The following is a 24,176-nucleotide window of genomic DNA, read 5'->3' on the forward strand; positions in this document are numbered from 1 at the left end:
GGTTATTTTTGGGGTACACTTTGAAAATGGTAGGTTCAACTTTAATCAACTCATAATATAAATGAAAAGATATCAGTGTGTCTGAAAGGCTTATAGGACTCACTTTGTAATGCTAGAGAAAGTAAGCCAAGTCCATTTTGCTGCCATGGTGGGATATTTTTGATTGAATGTTTGCTGTATTTTGCTTTTCTTAGACCGTAAAATATAAAAGAAGCCAAGAAAACATTGGGAGAAGATTTATTCTCCCTTAATATTGATATTAATTTTAAAGAGATGAAAATATATTAATACAAATAATTAACACATAAAGAATATTGTACTTGACATATCACTTATATTTTAAGTCTATTTTTATATTAAAGTATTCCAAGTGGGCTTTGCACTGATGCTGACTATAAAGAACATCTTGACTTTCATTAAAATACATATCTTTTAAAAGTTATGTATCAATTATTTTATTATACTTCATGTTCTCCTTTTCTGCAAACTTGTAGTAGTAGGAATCTTATTTTTCTAGAAGACTAGAAAATCCAAAGAAAACCAAATATCCCCCAATACAATTTACTCAACTTTGAAATAACAAATAATTAATACACTGATTTCTAAGGAATTTGTTATGAAATAGCTCACCTCAGAATTTCCAGATCTTAGGAAGCTTTTGACCAAGATGTATTTTGCTTGTCAAATTACCCAGAAAAAAGTCATAATTGTACATTTCATTTTTTGCAGGCAAGCCTGTTTGATGCTATATAATTCTTTAAACATGCTACTTAGAAGCTCACACATTGGTAACCATAGATTCATACCCACGATAAATTTATGGAGGTGGTTTGGTCAAAACATATAAAATAAACTGTCAATGTTAATTTTAATGTGGCTACATACAACATTTCTTTTCTTGTTAAGGGCCTTTTTATAGCTATTTATACACTGAGAGTGTTTCGTTGGACAAATTGCCTTTATTATTAAAGTTTGGGGGTGAGAAAAAGTAAGTTGTGGGAAAAGTAGCTATTGACAATATCAGTTTTGAACTCATTACCATGGGAGACAATTCTGATTCCTCCAGTGCTCAAAACTTCAAGGAGCAGAAGGGAAGAATTCTATTACCGACATTGGTTTATGCTAAACTGAATACTGAGATCAAAAGCCCCTGTGACCAGCAGGCTCACTCATTTACTAGCAACAAAGCTAAATAAAATAGGCCATCTCTTCTAAGGTCATCTAATGTGTGCAATCTCTGAACATTCCAATGGGACACTTTGTCCATTCTCTCAAATGTGTTCATGAATACATACTCACTTTACCTTGACCTGTGCTTTGCAGGCAGTTACCTCAGAACTGTATATATCCCTGTTCAGAAAGCCTAAGAATACCTTGCATGGAATGGGACCATGTCTCACCTTGCAATGGTCAGTAGTAGAACTGACCTCACTTATGGGATAGCAGAAATTTGAATGTGAGTTGGACATTCTGGAACACTTCTGTGCAACTTTAAGCTAAAAATGAGCTCAAAACCAATCACTATAAAATATGGCCAAAGAGATAGAAAATGGCTAATTATTATTGCAAAGGTGGTTTTAAAAAGTAAGAGTCATTGAAAACTTAGTGAGATTTTTCATAATACTATTCAGAAAAAAATCTAGTAAATCTTTTCATAACTAAATCCATAAACATTATAAATACTTATTCTCAGATCTTTGAATTTGTGGGTACCTACAAATTTTAGATGGTTAAAAATTCTGAATTAGAGTCAATATTAATAAACTTGCCTATTCTTGAGTCTTGCCTGATTCACTTACCTTGAGCTGGCTTTCTGTAGAAATAGTGATCAGCAGCTTATCTTTCAGTAAATCTTCACTGCATATTGCTTTTAGCATCCTGAGAAAAATTCCATTATCTCTAATTTTATGATCTATAAACACAGCCTCTTGCAAAATTTTCCCTACCTAAAAATACATCCCCAAGTGTATCTACTTCTTGCCTTGCTCTCTCTCTTTTACAATACAAGGCCATCTTGTTATGGTTTGTCTTGAAGTAGCTCTTACCCAGGCTAGAGTTGGAAAGCCCCCAGTTTCCATACATTTATGGAAGATTCCAAAATTAATCCCTGTTTGGGAGTGGAAAATACAGGGTACCCCGGGCTAACTTGAATCCTTTTCAAGGGTCACACTGCCAACTCTTCACCTGGCTTTGAGTTCGCTTTCCTGACTCAACTCAGAGGCAAGGCCTGCCAATCTGCTCATCTTAAGTTTCTTTCCCTAGCTTCCCTGGGGTAAGATCATTCTCACTGTTAAATCAGAAGTGCTCTGGGTGTCCTTCTGTAGAGACGCCTAACTTCGTCCTTGAGAGGTATTCATTCCTGTTGGGGGCCTGAGATTCCAAGTGTACAGTATGGATATGGATTGTCTGGTTCTGGGAGCTAAGCGTCTTTCAGACCAAAATAAGGTCTAAGCAAACAAGTGAACTCCAAATAGAAGGAAATTCGTTCAGTGTGTTCTGCCACTGATAAATCACAAGTTCCTGGAATAGTACCTGTCACATAATAGTCACCTAATCCTTGAATAAATTAGTGTCTGTATAATAGAAGATTGAATGCCTAGTAGGGTATTACCCAATGATCATTTCTTTCAACCGTCTGACAGCCTTTATTTTCCAGAGCGTATTCTTTGGTTGCTTTCACCATCTTTGGTTGCATTCATGAGCTCTGCCAGCTCCCTGCTAATGGGATGCATTTCTTTTGGCTCTTTTGGACTTGGGAATGGATTAGTATATTACAAAAGCAACCCCTGCCTTGTATATTTGGGTTCCCTCGTGAATGCTGGCAATTCACCTACAGCCTTGGCTTTCTTTCCTGAAGGGTGGCTTCTATTGGTTTTACACCTGTTTTTAACTGAAGTTTTTATTAAGGCAAATGCACATTCACATGTAGTTGTAAGAAATAATTCAGAGGCGTGGAGATTTAAGTCAGCAGCACATAGCCTGTCCAGCAAGCCCGAGGTCCTGAGCTTGATTCCTGTTACAAAAAAAAAAAAAAAAAATTCAGAGAGATGGCTGTATACTTTGTACAGATTCCTTCAGTGATAACATCTTGCAAAATTACTACTTAACATCACAACCAGGATGAACACTTTGATACAATTGTCTGATCTTTCTCAGATTTCCCCTATTTTACTTGTACTCTCGTGTGTGTGTGTGTGTGTGTGTGTGTGTGTGTGTGTGTGTGCACACTTATTAATAGCTACAGATATTGGGACTGGGGCATAGCTCTGTGGTAGAGTATATAAGGTTTTGGTTCAATCCTCAGTGTGTGTGTGCGCATACACACATACACTATAGGTATTTACCACTATGTAGGTTCTTATATCTATCACTAGAGCTGAGATATTGAACGGAGAGACAGAGAAGTCTTTGATCAGCCTTAGCTCCTGCAGATGATTATTTTTCTATCAGCCTCACAGCTTTAAATTTATTATTCATTTTGATTTAATTTTTGATGAAGACATAAGGTTTATATTGAGGTTCACTTTTTGCCTGTGGATGTTCCTTTATTCCAATACCATTTACTGACAATGCTTTATACCTAGTTTTGCATTTTAAAAAAATTAATTTCATTGATACACTTTTGAGATAAAGATCACATTCATCATAAGGAATTTGTACTTGTACATAGTATAGTTTGATTCTTCCTTTTACCCCATTTTTCTTTTTTCTTTCCCTCCCTTCAACGCCCTCTCCTCCTTATTTACAAAAGCATTGTTTCCATTTCCTCTTTTCCTCCCTCTGCCCTTCCCTTTTCCCCTCCCTTGTTCTCCTTCCCATTTGAACATTTTATTTCTACTTCCCATTACCTATTACCTATTTTGGCCCCACTTACACCTGTAATTTCTCACATAAGAGAATCATGCAATATTTAATCATATGTGTCTGATTTATTTCACTTAGACACATGTTCTCAATGTACACTCATTTACTTAAAAATAGCTAAAGTTTATCCTTATTTATGTCAGAGTGGTATTCTACTGCACATAAAAACCACATTTTCTTTATCCATGCATGGGCTTCTAGGCTGTTTTTAAGATTTAGCTACTGCAGAGTGTGCTGCTATAAACATGAGTGTGCATACAGCACTGTAGTATGATGCTTTTAATTGTTTTGCAAAGATACCAAGAAGGGGAATAGATGGGTCAAAAGGAATCTCTAGTTTTAATTTTTCGAGGAAACTTCATACTGATTTCCATATTGGTTGTACCAATCACACTTCCACCAACAGTGGAGAAGGGTTCCTTTTTTTTCCTACAGTCTTATCAGTACTTGCCATTGGTTGATTTCTTGATAATAGTCATTCTTTCTGGATTGAGATAGAATCTTAGCATTGTTTTAATTGCGTCTCTCAAATCACCAGTGATGCTGAATAGTTTTCCGTATATTTAATTGCTGTTTCTGTTTCTAGGTCTTCATCTGAGAAGTGTCTGTTTGTTTCAGATGCCCATTTTTGGACTGGGTCTTTACATTGGGAGGTCTGATTTTTTTTGAGTTTTTCATATATTCTATATTAGTCTTTGGTTGGTAATTTTCCCCCCACTCTTTGGGTTGTCTCTTCACTCTTTTGATGCTTTCTTTTGTTGTACAAAAGCTTTTTAATAAGATGAGATCCCAGTTGTTGATTCTTTGTAATATTTCCTGTGTGATCAAGGTTTTCCTCATAAAGTTTTAAGGTAGCTGAGACTGATTAGAGTTGTTTCTGCATCTTCTATTCTGTTCCATTGATCTTTGGATCTTATTTTGCTGGTACCACACTGTTTTTTTTTAATCATGGTAGCTTTGCAAAATTCAAATTGGGAATTGTGGTGCCCCCTGTCTTGTCTTTGTTGCCTGGGATTGTCTTTGCTCTTCTAGGCCTCTTCTGGTTTCAAATGAATTTTAGAATTATTTTCTCTAGTTCTGTGAGGTATGCTACTGGTATTTTGATTGGGACTGCATTAAATCTGTATAACAGTTTTGCAAGGATGGCCATTTTTATATATTGACTTTTCCTACCGAAGAACAGGGATATCATTTCCATTTTGTGATATTCTCTTTGATCTCCTTTTTCACACTACTGCATAAGTTTTTCACTTCTTCATTAGATTGAGTCTTAAGTATTTAATTTTTCTTGATACCCTTGTGAAGGGTGTGATTTCCCTAGTTTCTCTCTCAGTGCATCTGTTGTTTCAGTACAGAAATGCTATTGGTGTGTATCCAGCTACGCTGTCAAATTTCATTATTAATTCTAGATGTCTTTCAGGGGAGTTTTTGGGGTCTTCTATGTAGAATGTTATGTCACCAGCAAAAAATGATAATTTAACTTCTTTCTTTTCTATTTATAGTCCCTTTATTTCTTTCTTGTCCAATTGCTCTGGTTAATTTTTCTATATTGAATAGGAGTGGTGATAGCAGATGTCCTTGTGTGTTCCTGATTTTAGAGTAAAAGTTTTCAATTTTGAGCATTTAGTATGATGTTGGCTATTGGATTATCACAGATAGTTTTCATCAGATTGAAATCTATTCCCATTTTCTGTAGTTTTTTTTTTTTTATCATGAGTCAGTGTTAGACTTTGTGAAATTCTTTTTATGCATCTATTGAGATAATTGTGTGATTTTTATACCTATTTTTAAAAAGAGCAGTTAACCATTTCTAGGCACCTGGTAAGTGCTCAATAAATATGTTAGAGTCTCATTCTCTGTCTAACGTCAGTAAAAGTTTGACCACCTCTTTACCAGGGATTTTTACCAGTGGCCATGACAACATTAATTCCACATCTAAGAGCTGAGGGTCTAGCTAAGAAAGAAGGGTGTGGATAGACCTGTTAGAACAGATAAACCCAGGTGCATTAGAGGTTAAAGAAACCACGGGTGTTTTGGTTTCTAAGAGGCAGTTATTGGTAGAAGTATTTGTGTTATTCAGAATAAAAGGATCAGTCTAGGTGTGTTATCATTCCTGGATTTAAATGTTCACAATCTGAGGATTGATTGGTTTCAAAAGAAAGACTAAGGCAGACATAGAGACCAAGACCTTGAAGTCAAGAAGTTAATACTAAGAGATGTATTCATGCTTCCTAAGGTGGCACTGCCACCCTCACCCACAAGCTCCCACTTATATTTTAAATAACAGCAGATTTACCTCCTCTGTACTAAGCAGATCTGAGCTGATGGTGTCATGAAATCATGTGTTCAAGTTTGGCTTAGGTGCTGGCAAGCAAGATAAGAAAAGATAGGAAAAGGTAGGATAGAGCAGCTTGCAAATGTGTGGGCCTCCGGGAGTGAGCAGAGTACAAATATCTTGGGGGAGCACACGAAAAGAAAAGCAGATAATTCTAAACTTTCTTATAATATATCTTTCATATCTGGGACAGAAGGATCTGAAAGTTTGAATTACTTTGCGTGACAAATTGTGTCCTTCCAAAATAACAGCTTTTAAAACAATAGCTCCAGTAGCCTGATAAGCCAGGCCTCTACTGATGACAGGCAGGGAGGAGGTTTTACTGACTCTTCTCTCAACACATGGCATTCGAGCTCTTGTCAGCACCACTCCATGGCAGAGCCAGGGAGTAGCACAAACATTTGTTTGTTTTTTTATGACAAGGCTTGTGGTGATACTCCTGCCAGATTTCACTAACCATCCTGGATGGACAAGTCTTTACTGTCTAAGCTCATGATAGTCATTGTACTCAGTTCATGTTAAATAATAAAAGGTAATTTGTAGTTAGATCCCTCTAACTCATTGTTTGGGCTGTGGTCCAAGCGTTAAAAAATGCAGGCTGTCCAGCCCCACTCCAGTCTTGAGTTAGAACCCGCATTTTCATCAGATTCCTGTGTACACTAATATCCCAGAACTACTGATCTGGAAAAAATCCAGTCAGTGGTCCACCCCTCCCTGTATATGGAGTCACCAGGGAACTGCCTGAGTTGCAGGCCAGAGATTTTGTCATGACTGGACACTCAGTGTGGCTTGGGCACTGAGAATTTTGAAAACTCACAGACAGTTCCCTACAACTTCAAAGCTGAGGAACCTTCAGAACCGCATGTGATGTCTTCTACAGATGAATGATCTGCCCTGGAGGTCCTGATTCTAGTAGAGTAGTTCTAGGAGCGAGCTGGGGCATGCGTGGTTTATCAAATCTCCATACAACCTTAGGCAACTTTAGGCAGAGGTCCTGGGGGCCACAGGAAGTGGAATGTGAAAGTCTTTCTGGGGGAAGGGGTCCAAATTCCCACCCCTGTTTAGTAGGGCTACTGAGATCTCAAAATAGTACACATCTCCCCCCACCTTTGGTACTGGGAATCGAACTGACAACCTCACACTTACCAGGCAAGTGCTTGAGCTGCTGAGCTAAATCCCTGGCACAAATAGTACCCATCTTGAAGGGCTTTCTCAGGCATCTTGGCGTCCATCTCCTGACTTCTCAGTTTTAACCAAGAAACAAAGTATCAGATTATTCAATACTACTTTTCTGAGAGTGGCAGTAAGGTAGTCTTCACCCTTAAAATGTTTCTGCCTTAGTGGGAAATGTGCATTCCTGAAACACCTCATATTTGATAAAATCTCACACTTAAACCTACAAGGGCTTCTGGGGAAATCAAATTTCCTGCAAGTCATTTAGGAAATAGACCATTTTAAGACCAGAGATAATCATAAGCAAAAAACTGTCTTGAGGAGCTCACGTGAACAGCCCAGGGATGTGGCTCAGGTTAGCTGACTGCCGGCATCACACTTTCTAAATACACAAGGTTGGAAATGCTGGCCACTTTTAGAGCAAGCTAGAGAGTACTGAGACTTTGAAAACAGAAGTGGATCTCTGAGCTGGCCCAGCTGTCTTATGAGAGAGGCCTCCAAGGCAGGACACCTGCTCTGGGACAGTCAGGCCTACAGCATGCTGCTCAGAAAGACCCCCAGGGCCAGACTCTACTTCGAATTTTATTCTAGAGTACAGTGCCTTGAAAGGGCCCCTGCTGCAAAGGCAAAAGTCAAGTTAAAGACTTTTTCCTTTTCTGTCCAAGATTCTATAATTCATTTCATTGTTTACTTGCGCCTAGACACAATTGCAGTATGAGTTAACACAGTGTCGGTTTCATACTGACATCATTCCCCTGTGACTGCTCTCAGCACCAGCTCACTTTATTTGATACTCACTAGCACCACTCATTTCAGAAGCTGGTTGCAGAAGAACTGGTGTCTGGGCCCAGGGTTGCCTCCTGCGCCCGCAGTCCGAGTTCGCCATTGGTCCTTGAGGTGGTTTCTCAAAGGGGAGACCTGCATCCTATGCACTGGAATCACCTGATGAGGTGCAGAACTCTTTACTCTTTACAGGTTTGCATTTGATAATATACTGTCTGAAAGGTTTTCATGGGCAGTAAGATTTGCAAGCAATAGTTTTAATTAGACCTGAAGTGAATATTATAACTTGAGACATTTCTATAAAGATTCATGGGGGCTCGAAACAGAAAGTTTAAGAGTCTAAGAAGCAAACAACAAAACAAAACAAAACCAACCCTCGTGACATAAATTTACCTCTGCTTTCTAGTCAGCTCGCTCTAAGTGTAGCTTGTTCTTCACCTGCCTGTGTAGTTGAAATAGGCGGCTTCTGATTTATTGTAACTAATCCAGAACAGGTGTGCCGTTTACAGCTGAGTTTTATTTTGAGGAGCTGAGTAGTGATGGAGATCTCAGTGGCAGCAGGGCAAGCTGTTGAGAGGGGTCACTTGGCTGTGAGGGTGGGATTCGTCCCTGTAACAAGTCTCTCACTGCTGCCTTTGGTTGGAGCTGAGTGCCAAAGACAAGCTCTTTCTTTCTTTCTTTTTTTTTTTTGCTATGACTTTAGATAGACTGGAAATAAGATGCAAAAATTAAGCTGGGCATGGTGATGCATGCCTGTAATCCCAGCACTTGGGAGGCTGAGTTCGAGACCAGCCTGAGCTACAAAGTGAGTTCAAGGCCACTCTGTACTGCATAGTGAGACCCTGTCTCAAAGAAAAAAATATTAAAATCAGCAACCATCTATGAAAACAAATGATAAAACTATGGTAACCAAAATGGTATGATAGATAAACAGATAACCCCACCTGAGTAGAAGTATAAAATTAAATCCAGTATTGGATTTTTTTTTTTTTTTTTGGCACTGGGAATCAAATTCGGGACCTTGTACTCGCCAGTCAGGTGCGGTGCCACAGAGCTAAATCCTCCTCCCTCTTTTGTTTTTTTTTTTTTGAGACAAGGTCTCAATCTGTAGTCTGGACTGGCCTTGAACTTGCTCATGTAGCGTAGGCAAGGCTTGAATTCACGATGATCTTCCTGCCTCAGCTTTCTAAATGCTGGGATTACAGGTGTGCTGCCATGCCTGGCAGGAATTTGGTTTATAATAAAAATAGTTTTTCAACTTTTAGATAAAAAAACTTCAACATTCTCAATGATAATACAACTAGCATCATATGAAGGCGATAACTGTTACCTTCCAGTACCTTCCAATAAACCCCAAACAATTTCTGAGTTAAACATAAAAACCAAAACTACAAACTGAAAAAAACACTAGAAATCACTTTTATGATCTTGATAGGTAAAGTGGCACAAAGAATTAAAACAGAAGAAGAAAAATTAATAATTTTAATCATGTCAAATCAAAATGTTCTATGTAACAAAAAATCACGTATAAAATTAAAGAAAAGCCACACACTGGAAAAAATATGTAATGGTAACAGATCTACTAGACAAAGATTAACTTCCAAAATATATTTTTAAAAAGATAAGAAAATACTACAATTTTAAAAAGGTAAACAGATAAGAAGTTCATAGAAAAATAAATTATCAGTAAGCATCGAGAAAATGCTTAAGTTCATGAATAATAAGTAATACATAAATTTTTAAAAATTCAACATCTTTCATGAACCAGACAATTAAAAAGATGATAATACCAAGTTGATATGATAGGGGAGCGGGTACACTATCAGCAGGAGTATGTTTGGCAATATCTTTTAAAACTAAAAGGGACATTACCCATGATATAGCACTTTCGCTTCTCCATATTTACTTTTAAAATAGTCTTGCCCAGGGATCCAGGAAGCCATGTACAATAATGTGTGCTGGGAAACTGTCCAAGACTTGCATCTTTGGAGAAATGGCCAAGCTGACTGTGACCTGTTCAAATAATAGGCACCTCTAAACATTACAAGGAGAAAAGCACACTGCAAAACAATGCATGTCACATGATGCTGTTTTTGTTCCCAAAGTCAGTCTATAGTAGTGTGTGTCATTTGTGCACACACGCATATAAGTACATAAAATTATTTTTCAAGTCTGGAAGGGTACACATCATAATGGTCTAGAGGTGGAAACAAGACTCTAGAAATTATTAATATTTTAATTTTCTTTGAGATTATATTTATTTTTACTGTTATTATTGAAAATAGACTTTTTTTTTAGAAAAGAAAAGCATAAACCAGGAGTTAGAAATTGTTGATTGTGTTTTAGCTCTGTCATGAATCGGCTGCATACAGTTGCATAATTTCTTCTTTTTAATTTGGGTCCCTTTCCTCAGAGTAAACTGAAGAGATTAAACACAAAGATTTCTAAATTTTTAAGGTATGAAAGTCCCACAAATCCCTAATTTTGCATCTTTTGCCAAATTTAATGTCTAGTAAAATGGAAGAAAATGTGTTTCTCAAGGTAAGAAAAGTTTTTCTATGCAAAAAAAGAAAGTGTATAAACATAACAGTGTCAGAATTTTGCTCAACAAGCCCCACCTTAAATAAAAATTTTAAAAAACAAATGAAAATTTAGAAAAGTACCAACGATGTATAATCAAAGAAAAATGAATAGCTTTATCAAAGTGGGCAAAAGAATCACATAGGCAGTTCATAAAAAGATGTACAAATGAATCACAAGTCAGCTTCCTCTTCCTCCTCTTCATCCTTTTTTTTTCTTTCTTTAATTTTCAGAGATTGTTCTGAAAATAATAATATCTCATGTTGATAAAATTGTGAGGAACGTATTTGCTCCAGGGCTGGGGATTTAGCTCAGCGGCATAAGTGCCTGCCTTGTAAGCAGGCAGTCGTGAGTTCGATCCCTGGTACCAATAAAAAGGAAAAAGACAAAAAAAAAAAAAAAAAAAAAAAACAACCAACATATTTGCTCCTACGTTGCAGGTAGGAGTGCAAGTTGATACAACCTTTTTGGATGGCAAATAGGCAATATTTGTTAATACCCTTAAAATATAAATTTTGGCCCACTAGTTAGCCTAGAGAACTATAAAGATATAAAGCAAGCCACCCAAAGAAGAATTTTCTTTGTTGTATGATTTATAATAGTAAAACTTTGGAAATAATCTAAGAATTTAACAATGGAAGACTAGTTATATAAATATGGTACAAAACTCTTTGGAAGTGAAGCTATTAAAATCATATTTTAAAAAAATATGGCTATGAGAAAATGCTTGTAAACTAATTACAAAAATATGTGTGAAGCTGTAAGACATATTTATCTTATAGTTTTGTGAGAGATGAATTAAGCTCATGACCTGTGGTCATGCTCATCATTGGCAGACCCTAAGCCAAAGCCTCGTCGTATTTCTTAGCTTAATATCTTTATAGCTCACAGTGATCCTAGTGTAAAGAGTCACTTCTTTTGCTCTAACCAAAGACAATTAACACTGTTCTTGGAATATTAAAAAAAAATAGCTTCTATTTTCTTGCTTTAGCTACTTTATAATATAGGTAATTTCTAATCCTTTCACTGAAAAGTATTGGTTGTTTAATGATAAGCTGGTTTTTTAATAATAAATTTTAAAAACTTTAGAAGTAAAAATGTATAAAAACAATGATACAGAATTTCAAAATAAAATAATAGATTAACACTAGTTAATATATTGTGTATTATTATCTTCAAAGTAGTTGCTCAGATTACAAGATATAGGCATGAAAAAATGATCAAACGGGGGCTGAGGATTTAGCTCAGCGGCATAAGCACCTGCCTGGCAAGCAGGTAGTCGTGAGTTTGATCCCTGGTACTGATAAAAAGGAAAAAAAAAATTTGTAGAAAAAAATGATCAAACAATGAAAGCAACAATTATTCTTTCTGATGAACAAACAGAGATTAGTAGTATAATTATCTATCTTGTGTGTTTATATTTTTATAATAATTATATAATATACAATATACATGTATATATAAATATATAATCTTTTCCTGTCTTTCTTTTCTCCTTTCCGCCATGCCAGTTGTTCTTTCCTTTTGAGCACTCTCTTCACCTTTAACTTTCACAATAGCTATTATACATTTTGGATCTTATTTTCTCTCAGTTTTTTCTCACTTGCAGAGATTACACATGAAAGTCTGATTTATTTAATCTATGAGTATGATCTCCAGTTGCATGCATTTATCTATAAAAGCCTCGAGCTTATCCTTCTTTATAACTGAATATTACTTTATTGTGTAAAAATACCACACCTTTTTAAAATCCATTCCAATATTGATGGGTATTTGGGTTATTTCCAAGATTCACCTATTACAAATTGTGCTGCTATAAACATGGGTGCACATATGTCACTGTGGTATGATGTTTTGAGTGTTACAATACTACAGCTTTTCTAGATCCCAAGAGATTGCCCAAAAGCTAGCAAGAGAATTGTTTTCTTGTTCACTGAGGAAATAGCATGGCTATGAGCACAGATAGTAAAGTTACATGTAAAGAAGCCCCTGAGAATAAAGGGTTAAAAAAACTGTCAATATTACAAAAAATAGAGCAAATAAACATGGATAAAGTTTCCTTTATTATTATTTTACTTGAACCTTCTGCAGTGAAATTATAGTATATGAAATGCTGAATTCCAAGGGGGAAGTTATTCAATAAGAAGGTGTTGTGGGCTGCATATATCCTGAAAATCTGTCTGTTGTGTCCTATCCTTTCATTGAATAGAATCAGGAGAAGGCTCCTTTAGATATGGTTAGATGAGGTTATGAGAGCACGACCCTTTTGGTTCAATTAGGGCTTTTAGCAAAAAGGAGCACTTGAGAGCTTGCTCCCTGTCTTTCTCTGTCGTGTGAGGACACAGTGAAAAGGCAGATGTCTGTTAGCCAGAAGTGGATCCTCAGCAGGAACTGATTCAGCCAGCAGCTTCACCTTGATTTCTCAGCCTACAGGACTATGAGAAATAAATGTCTCTTCTTTGAACCAACCAGCTTATAAAATTAGCAACAGAGGCCTGAGATGACTAACACATAAGGTCACCTGCAGAGATTACATTCAGAGGAGCCGAGGATTTAGCTCAGCAGTGTAAATGCCTGCTTGGCAGGCATGAGGTTGTGAGTTCTATCCCCCATATCAAAAAAAAGAAGAAAAAAAAAGAAATTACATTCAGATACCAGACATGGTGGTGCACGCCTGTAAGCCCAGCATTTGGAAAGCTGAAGCAGGAGGATCACTGCGAGTTTGAAGCCAGCCTGGGCTATAAAGTGAGCTCAAGATCAGCCTAAAATGCATAGTGAAACCTTGTCTCAAGACAAAAAAAAGAGCGACTGGGGTTTAGCTCAGCGGCATAAGCGCCTGCCTTGCAAGCACGCTGTTGTGAGTTCAGTCCCTGGTATAAAAAAAAGAAAAGAGAAAAGAAATTAGATTCAGAGCCTCAAATAACTCAGGAATCATTTGATTCACCAATACAGTGAATTATTACAATGCCTCCTCCCACTCATACATAGCTTCCACATGTACCTCATTTATAACAAAGCTTAGTCTATTAGCTGGAAGGAGAGGCTGTTATGGAGGGTGATGTTGGCATCATTGTGTTTGTGCATAACATTTAGATGACAATTTAGTGCAGTATTTTTCTGAAATAGAATTGTTATTTACCAAAATTAAACAATAAGGCATAAATCCTATCAGTCATTTGTGTAGTTAGCCTGATGATGAAACCATCTTGGAGGTATATTGTCAGATTATCGTCCCTACTATAGCTGTTCAAAAGATTGCAATGATGATGGCCGACCAAGTGTCATTCACAAAAGAAGTAATCATTCACCGAGTGGTTGTATGTTCCCAGTACTACATTAAAGCCTGACACTGGGTATTTCCTGTAATTCATCAAACAAACCTGTGACGTGGCCCACAGGGTGAAAGAGGTTAGCTGACATACCCAGGGTGCCTCTATGCTATGCAGTCAAACTGCAGGTGAGGTTGTGTAAGGAATGAGATCATCACAGCATGAATGGAGCTGGTAAAGAGAAAGACATCATTGAATTCTGAGAGTCTGAATCATTCAGGTGAAAGAATCCCACTGACTGGCGCCAACATCCAGACTGTTTACTAAGTCACCTAATTGTTTTGGAGCAGATGTTAATGATGTCCTACCTCATAGCTGCTCGGTCTTCTTGAGAGTTTCCAGGACGTGACAGCTCTCTCGCTTCCTGAGAACTTTGTTCACGACCTGGGAGGTAGCTTGGTCGTTCTCCAAAGTGCACCCGAAAGCCAGAGAAGTTCTTAACAGTGGCTAGTGGGAATTGGCAGATAATACCCCAACCTCTTCTCCTTATCATGGAATGATTCTAAGGCAAGTGTCACACAGTGTCTTAGAGGGACCACCTGTTGTCCTTACCAACAACATACTCGTTTGTACTCCATGATTGGTTATTTTCTCTGTTCTACAATTCTCCTGCTTCCTGTAGTCGTCTCTCAAAACACAAGACAAACAACCCCTCTCCCAGCCAAAATTTACTGCATCCAAGTTCTTGTCTCAGGATCTGCTTTTTTTGGAGGTAAATTCAAATTAATATAACTTCTTAAAGTTTTTCATGAAGGCTGAGTCTCCCATGCCCTAGAACACTGAGGGAACCCCCTTTTAAGGTTTGGCCTTGAAGCTTCGATTCTGGTCCATTCCTGGAGACTCAAGGTTAAACATTTCTTATTTCATATTTTCAACATTCTAATCTCCTGCATAACTGGTCAGCCCAATTCATGTCCTCCTTTATGGTCCTATAGCTCTTTATTTTACTGACTTCAGAGCCTTTGCCATAAATCATCCTGTGTTAGATTGACAGCATACTGGTGCTTCCACCCTGCTAGACTGTAAATTCTTTGTGGGTCAAAGGGCTCAGCTTTATTGAGTACGCCCAGTACTTGACAGAGAGGAGAGCTCAATAAATGTTGAGATGATGGTAAAAGGGATTTGAACTCAGTTGCTATGATATCAATCTCAGAAACATTGTAAACAATAACAACAACCAGAATAAATAACTGAATTATATTAACTTATTTTAAACTATACATAGAAAACAATACTTTGTAAACCTCTTTGTGGTCATTCTGGTGTGTGATTTAGGATCCGAATTCAGCATACAACTACCTCAAAACTCAAGATTGAGTGAATTCCTCAATCAAGCAAAATGCTTAATCCATTTTCCTTAAGAAATGGATGTTGCAGAGTGTAACCATGAGATCCCCCAGCAGATTGCCCTTGTCCAATTAACAGTATAACTGGCAGAAAAATGCCCCCAAAGACATGCACAGTAAATCCTGACCCTCAGGGCCTGTAAATGCATTAGCATGCTGGGCAATGAATGGAATTCAGGTTACCAACCTGGATTATTTAGAATTACGTGAGTGAATCTCTGTAATCACAAAGGTTCTTATAAATGAATAAGGAAAATGAGAGAGAGTTCAAAAAAGAATTGAAGATGCTACTCTGCTGGATTTGAAGATTGAAGAAGAAATGTATAGCAAGGTATCCTGGTCATCTCTAGAAGCTGGAAAAAGAAAAGATTCTTTCTACAAGAGCCCCCAGAAGAAACACAGTTGATATCCTGATTTTAGACTACTGAGACCCATGTGGAATTTCTGAAATTCAGAATTGTAAGATGATAAATTCATGTATTTATTTATTTATCTGTTTGAGACAGGGTCTTGCTATGCAGTTCAGGATGGCCTTGAGCTCACTTTGTAGCCCACGCTGGTCTTGAACTTGCAATGATCTTCTTGCCTTAGCTTCCTGAGTGCTGGAATTACACGTGTGCACCACCACACTGCACTAAATTCATGTACTTTTGAGCCACTAAGTTTGTGGTAATTGTTACACCAACGAACAGAAGCCAATACAAACTGAGTAGATCATTTGAAATCAAAGTAGTCCAAAGCAAGTCAGGACTTAATCCTTTCACCACAGGCATCAGACAAGGAGTGTATTCATTACAAACTGCAAATTTCAGGTGTCTTTGCCTTAGAAAATCAAATGTGGAAGAGCAAAGAACAAGACAAATGGCCATCCACCTGGAATAGGACCAATTAACTTTTAATAACGTTTAACATTTTGGGATCCAGGAAGCCTCAGTGAGTAAGGCCCGAGTTAAGCCAATTACACTAGAGCTCTCAGTCTTATTCAGAATATCGCTTAGACTGTCCCCAAACCCACAGTATCCTCGCTGTCCTGAGGAGCAGACCTGAGGATGCTTGAGATTTGTGGACTCCAGGAGAAAGTTCCTCCCCTAAATCTGATCTCTGGAAAGTGGATAATGCAAAGGAAGCGTGCTTGAGTCAGGGCACATCTGAGCATCTTTTCCTACAGGGTTTCCACTCTTTATGATACTGACAGTGTGGGCTGGGTAATTGTTTGCTATGAGCACCTGTCCTGTGCATTGTAATCTGCTTAGCAGTGTCTCTGGTCAGTAGCAAGTCTCTTCCCCTCAATATCCCTTCCCATGGTGACTATCAAAAATGTTTCTAGACATTGCCAAATATCCCCAGGGGTAGAAGGGAGTGAACATTAATCTGCTTGACTAGCTCTGGCTACATTCTGTAACCCTCTGCGGTGATAATTGAGAAGGAAACAACTATTTCAGTTAAATCAGCTGGAGTAGAAATGTTTTGCAAGCCAAATATATAATGTCTTAAAATTCATGAGCTGTACAACTATCATCACTAGTTAATTCCAAAACATTTTTATCAGTCTTTAAGTGAAGCTCATACGCACTAACAATCACTCCCTGTTAATGGATATGAGTTAAGATTAGTAAATGTCTCCACACTCCAGCAAACCCCATCCACTTTTTTCCTCTGGATTCTGGGCCCTTTATATAAATGGAATTACATAGTATGTGGTTTTTTGTGTCTCTGGCTTCTTTCATTCAATATATTTTTAAAGGGTCATCCATGTAGAAGCATCTTTCCATACTTCATTTCTTTTTGCTGACTAATTTTTTTTACATTTTAGGGATACATCACATTTTTTTAAAGCCATGTATCAGTTGGTAGACATTTGCATTGTTTCTACTTTGTGGTTATTATGAATAATGCTGTTATATATGTTTATGTACCAGTGTTTTGTGGACATATGTTATCAGTTGTCTTGGATAACTTTGTATGTCACCTCTTAAAGAACCACCATATTGGTTTTCAAAACAGCTGTACCATTCTACATTCTCACTAGCAAAGTATTTCAGGATATATGTATGCATTTGTGTTTGTGTATATAGCCATAGCCATACATATAATTTTAGATTTTTGGAACCCACGTTTAAAAAGTATAAAAACAGGTAAAATAAACTTTAATAATATATATTATTAACCCCAAATAACCAGAATAATATCTTAATACATAAGGAATATAAAATTATAAATATAATATTCTACATTCTTTTTGGAATTAAGTCTTTAAAATCTCTTGGGTATTTTACCCTTGTGGTTTATCTCAATTTGGATGCTAATAGTTCATTGAAAATACTTGATGTACATTTAGAGTTCATGAAGTTGACAATTGATAGGCCCAAATTGTTCCAAATCTATCTAAATTTTTCCTAACAGAATCACATATATCAGTGTTTTAAATTTACAATACACTAATTAAAATTAAACAAAATTTAAAAATCACTTCCTTTGTCACACTAGGTACATTTCTGCTCACAAACAGCATCTGGCTAGATTGAACAATATTGCTCTGAGTTATTCCCATTTGTCATTATAACTTAAAAATCACATTGCTTCATGGTGCAACCTTGGTTTCCTTTCCTCCCTGCAGCTGATCAAGTGCAACCTCCCTCTCTTAAATGGACTTTATCTTTTGAGCAGCAAAATTGAGCAGAAAGTACAGAAAACTCCCCTATACAGTACTTGATGCCCACACAGGCATAGGCTTCTCCATTGTTACAATCCATGACGTATCACAAATTCCCAAAGCCCTTAGCTTATATCAGGGTTTTCCGTTGGCTTGTGTGTGCTATGCGTTTGGGTCAGTGTGTACTACTTACACCTGCCCTTAGCGTATGCAATTCTGTTTTAAGGGCAGCCTTGTTTCCGGTGTGCCATATATCCCCAGCCATGCTCTACTGGTTTGGAGCAAGTGGCAGATTGTAGCGCTTGTCATCCAAGAGAGCCCTTCTGGCCTATCTGCCCTCAACCTTTGCAGACCTCATATTTGTAATGACCAGCTCTGGCTAGGCAGCCCCTGCTGCCCTGGCTTAGGTGTCCCAGTTGGCATCCTGGCAGAACTGCTGCTTGTTGGACAGGCTCCACTGTGTGTCTTATATCACTTTAAAAACAACATGCCACCCTTCCCCAGGGCTACCTATCTGGTTACCCTCAAGGTACAGGACAAAAGAGGACACATTCCAGTGGCCTGTGAGGTCACAGGTAATCTGGCTTGGAAAATCAATATGGCACTGTGGGGTGGGGATAGCTTTTTGTCATGAGTTTTCATCACACCAGATCTAAAGGCTCATGTCCACAGGAGAAAAAATAGCACTGTCCTCAGGGGGAGGATCTGTGGCACAGACCTTCAGGCTTCTGAGGTTCCCAGGAATAGTGACTCTTCCTGAGAGGCTTTTGACTCAGCAGGTCTGGAGGGGGCCTGGGAGCCTAGGTTTCCAGCAGATTCCCAGGGATTTCCAGTGACTGTACTTGGAGTATCAAGGGTTTAGGGTTTTCCCCAGGAAGGATTCAACCTGCCTGTCCTTCTCTTCCACCTTCCTCCACATCACCCCATTGCCCAATTGCTAATGAGAGCTGACACGTAGTGAGCAGAAATATGTGCCAGGGACTGTGCTAAGCCCTCTGCTTGAGTCGGCTCATCTCCTTATCTCAGCCACCCTGTGAGATAAACCCAGCTCTTATCCAGGCTCTGCAATGGGAAGTGGTAGCGCCTTGCTTTTAGCAGAGTCTGCCTGACTCTTTCCATGACTCAGAATAGCTTCCCCAATTCCATTTTAGGTCTGAGTTCCGTAACTCTCTTTGGAACTAAAATAAACTCATCAATAACTGTGGTTGATTCTGGTGAAAGGGATGAGCTCCTGATGGCAGGCGTGAGAGGGACATGTACTTGTCACTATAAACCCTTTACTGTGTTTCACCAATGTTGTTCTCTGCCTCTGTGCAGCATTCATTTGAATAAATTAATGAGTACTTTTGAAAAATAAGTCAGTTAAGTGTGGTGGCACAGATCTGTAATCCCAGGTACTCAGGAGGCTGAGGCTGAAGGATCACCAGTTTGAGGCCAGCCAGGGCAACTTATCAAGATCCTATCTGAAATAAAATAATAAAATGAAAATGTTTTAGATAACTGGGCATGTAATAAGTGTGAGACCCTGGATTCAACCCCCAGCATCCCCCCACACACTTCCCCCCAAAAGACAAACAGATAAAGACAAAAGAAAGCCCGTGTCCTTTATAATTATAACCATGTATCAATATCTGGGCCTGTAATTAGGGCCAGTTCTCAGGGTAAGGATGAGACATTCTCTTCCACACTAGGCATTCAGCTTTCCTGTGGAGATGGGGGAGGTTCCATGGGCCCTGGCCACATACCTTGTATCCTTTGAAAGTGTGCAGAACAAACCCAGCCCCCCGCTTCCCACCAGAAGATCAACAATGTATTTACCACCTGGTGGGTGAGGACTTGTCCAGACGAGGTAATCTCTATAGTAATAGGTTGATGAGTGTGTTAATATTAGTAAAAATAGCACATTCAAAGTCAGATGTGAGGATTCCTTTCTTTCAGATATCTTGGTGCATATTCATCTTTTGTGACATGACGCATTAACAAAGAGGCAAAAATTGTATTAACAAAAAGTATTCTGGACTTTAGTTATTGTGTGTATGTAAATGTGATGTGAAACTTAACACCATCCCACTAACCTAAGTTAATTGCTATGATAATAAAAATGTGAATTTTAATATGTAGTTTAAAGTAATGCAGGCTAATTTCTTCTAAATCTATGTAACAAGAATCTAATTGCTAAGAAGAATTTACAAAGACTCAGGCCTACCAGTTTTTACTGAACAAGTAAATTTCCAATGTAATTAGTCGTACTTAAGACTGCCCATGTTAGAGTACTAGTTGGCTTAGTTTGGCTGAAATGTGGTATATATAGATGATAATATGAGGAAGATTGGGATCAGATGCTGATAAGCCTAATCACCATTCTAAACAGTAAGAAAAAACCAAGCCAAATGCCAAATAAATACTGTTTCTGCTGTGATTCACACCCCCACGCAGTGCCCCCAAAACCATGAGTCCTGAAGTCTTTATTCACTTCACACATCTGTAATAATGCCATGGGCCTTATTTGCCCTGTCCCTCTGAGCACTGTTCAAATCATTAGCAGACGAAATATAGACATGCACAATTAACCACAAAGAAGTCACTGGAATAAAGCTCAGGTCTAAAAACCAACACGCAGGTCTAAGAACCATTACTACAACTCTAAGGGTCATTTGAGCCACATACTTCAAAGACTGCAATCAACAGCCACCTGAGCTTTTTGCAGATCCCTGTTCCCTGTTCTACTAGGTATGGCACGATGCTCTTGCATTGCTCTTGTGCCACTGGTCCTTTGAGGTCGATGCTGAAAGGCAGCCATTGAATTGACACATGTGGCCTCAAGTCCTTTAGCTCCCTGGCTTTTCCATGCTGCACCAGCAACCTGTTGTCCCATCTTGCAGGACCCTATGCACATGACCTCTGCCATCTCTTGGTGGCCTCTTGCTACTCCCCAGCAGTAAGCATCCAGGAAGCTGGAAGCAGAGACATCTCAGTTCCCTTTTTACTTCCCTCATCCCCAAGCCAGTGACTTTCCCCACCAGGGAAAGCTAGACTCCCTGTAAGTCTGTGATCAAAATGTTCATGTCATCTGTTCATTCAACAAATGCCACCACTGAGTGGCAGGTCCCTTCCTGTGTGCCAAGGATACAACAATGTCCAGAGCCAAATCCCAGCCATTGGGTGTAGGTGCTGGGCTTCTGATGTAAAAGACAGAACATAAACACACAGGTGTACCCAGAAGTATCAGCTAGTGATGTGTCCTACAATGGAGACACTTTTTCTTTTCTTTGTTTTTGATTACTGGACCTTCGCACTGAGCTACACCACCAACTATTTTATTTTTTATTTCTTTATGGAGGCAGGTTATCACTAAGCCACTAAATTGCCCAAGCTGGGCTCAAACTTGTGATACTCCTCCCTCAGTCTCCCAGAGTTCTGGGATTTCAGGCATGCATCACTATGCTTAGTTTTAAGGATGTTCTTTAAGAAAGATGTTAAGACTCCAAATCTTCTGACTGCTCTGAAAATGCTTCAAGTTGCCTAAGTTTGCCCAGGAGGCTGAAAGTTTGGTTCTCCTCCTACCTGTTTCACTCTTTATCGCTTTCCAAGAGTTGTCACAGCAAGTGACCACATATAGGGATTTTCAGATAACAGAAATACATTCTCTCACCTTTTGGGAGGTGAGAAGTCTGAAATCACAGTGAAAGGCAAGGTTGGTGGTTCTTTCTGGAAGCTCTGGGGGAAAAGCCATCCTATGCCTTCCTCTTAACTTCTGATAGCTGTTGGCAGTCCTTAGTGTCCCTTGACTGTGTCTTGTCAATCTCTGTCATCACTGGCTCATGATCTCCCTTCCTATGTCAGATTTCCCCTTTTATAAAGACAGCAGAGTCATTGGTGTCTCTACTCTACAATTACCATACTTTAACTTGATTACACCTGTAAACCCTATTTCCAAATGAAGTCGCATTCATAGGTACCAGTGGTAGGATTGAAACTTTCTTGGGGATTAGATTCAACCCATTCTCTGTGTCTTCTTGGCCCAGAGTTCATAAATTTATCTAGCTCATTGCAATAACTTTCCTTCTAGACCACTAGTGGCCTTCTTTGTTTGATCTGCTGACCCTGTCTTTATGACTTCCCTACACAAAAATATATGAGATATGATCAAGGTATATGGTGAATATTTAAAAAGTGTTACAGTAGAAAACATTGCTGTTTATCTCCCTCATTTTAAACACATTTTCTTCTTGTTTTTTCCACTTTATGAAGCTTTTTGTTGTTGTTGTTGGGTGGTCTTTTTGTCTTTTTGAGACAAGGGGGTCTCTTTCTGCAGTTCAGGCTGGCCTTGAACTCATTTTATTGCCAACGCTGGTCTTGAACTTGCAATGATCCTCCTGCCTCAGCCTCCTGAGTGCTAGGATTACAGGCATGTGTCCTCATGCCCTGCTGTTCTTGAAGTCCTCTTTCCTGAGTGTCTTTCTTGTGGCTGTCTGAGTTACAGAGAGCCCTTCCCAGATCTCATTGTGTTCCAGGAAGTTTATATTTGTAATCCCATGGAAAAGTTATTGGAATTCTAGTGAGTTAATTCCAACCTATCTCTTCCAATGCAACCCATGGTGAGAATAACGACATTAAGGAACATCTATAGTTTGGGGAACCATGAGGTCCTAAGTCCAGCTAGAGTGATGGTTAACTGGAACAAAGATCTCAACCCAGGGTTGAGCCCAGGTTTTTTATTAATTCTCAACAAGGGGAGTGGCTCAGGGATGAGTGATGGAGAGAGTGATGGAGAAGCATGTGAATTCTGTGAGCTGGTAAGTGGCCTGAAATCACCTCTGCAATACAAGGAGAGAAGGATATGCAGAGGAGTAATCTGCATAACACAATTCAAGGTAGTGTCTAATGTTTTGGGGTCGGTGCTTTAGTTCTGATATGTAATCTTTCATGCCCTGGGAAGTCATAGTCCCTTATCTCAAGGCTCTGTCCCAGCCGACAGTGTGGGCCTGGCTCTCCTTCCTGCCTGGCTCACACTTGTGTTTTGGAAGCTAGGGGTGCAGTGTAACACTGTTGCCTTGCTTCAAAGACTACACATCAGCACTTGATTTGCACTGCTTAAAGCCAAGTGAAGGGATAAGGAAACATTCTAGCCAGCTCTGTTTGTATCAATACATGAAAATAGGGCCAGCTCTAGCCAAAATGGAGATAATTACTCTTCTTTCAGGGAGAATAGTCCAGGTGGTCCTCCACACTGAGTCAATTCACAATTTTTATGGCAATTTCTGTCAAATAAAAACATTACAGTGGGTCCTCATCCACCTTATTCCCTGGATCTGTCATTGTGTGACTTCTGGCTCTTTTCCCAGAGTCAAAACGGCCGTGAAAATGGAATCAATTTGGAATACAGAGGCAGTCACAACAACCCAACTAAATAAAGACGCGCACGGAAGAACTTTCAGAACTGCTTCAGAACATGGCAAGAATGATAGGATACTACATGCATTCATAGCAAAGAGGGTTTTTGGAGGGAGATTAATAACAATATGCCCTCAACTGTAAAAGTTAAATAAATCCCAAACATGCACCATCTTTTATCATACCTTGTAAAATCCAAGAAAACAGAGACTTTAGCTGATGATGTCGCTTCTCCAGAAGCTAAGACATAGAGAGGAACATGGTGGAATTTCAAAGAGTATTTGTCAAATAAAAAACAAAGGAATTAATAAACGTAAATGCACAGGCAGCAAACGAATTAATTCCACCACTCCCCATAGTACACAGGTACCTTTTCCCTGAAGTGAATGAATTTCTCCCACACCGTGTTACTTTTGCCAGCATTTACTGTACAGTCTGTTTGTTTCCCCAGCTGGGATGTTGTTCAGTGAGCTGCATGGAGGCAGACACTGGTTTCTGATTCATCTTCGAAAGCCCAGAACAAACATAGTGCCTATTAAGATTTGTTGAATTGAATTAAATCTAAAGTAAGACAGAAACATGAAATACCATATTCCCCCACCCCCTCCAATTTACTGCCGCCACCACATTTGCAGAGCTGGGGTGGGGGTGAGAGGTGGGGCAGGAGGTAAAATTGCAAATTCTGTAAGTTCCCCTTTCTGCTGATGTTTGAAAAATTA

General features: G+C 38.7%; 1 protein-coding gene and 1 long non-coding RNA gene across 5 annotated transcripts in view; one reads left to right on the forward strand and one right to left on the reverse strand.

Moving 5' to 3' along the window:
* Positions 1 to 2,185, reverse strand: part of LOC106028588 (uncharacterized) — a 36,974-nt gene extending 34,789 nt beyond the window's left edge. The window contains exon 1 of one of the 3 annotated variants that reach the window (XR_010041397.1): positions 1,800 to 2,185. This is a non-coding gene — a long non-coding RNA (uncharacterized LOC106028588). The remainder of the gene's footprint in view (positions 1 to 1,799) is intronic. The other 2 variants (XR_001202211.2, XR_001202212.2) reach the window with 2 other exon arrangements.
* Alpk2 (alpha kinase 2) overlaps positions 1 to 24,176 on the forward strand; it is a 130,135-nt gene that overhangs the window by 34,912 nt on the left and 71,047 nt on the right. The gene's annotated exons all lie outside the window — the stretch shown is intronic.

Source organism: Cavia porcellus, unplaced genomic scaffold (assembly GCF_034190915.1).
Source record: "Cavia porcellus strain 051 isolate PalLab524CR breed Dunkin Hartley unplaced genomic scaffold, mCavPor4.1 scaffold_20, whole genome shotgun sequence".
NCBI classification, from domain to species: domain Eukaryota; kingdom Metazoa; phylum Chordata; class Mammalia; order Rodentia; family Caviidae; genus Cavia; species Cavia porcellus.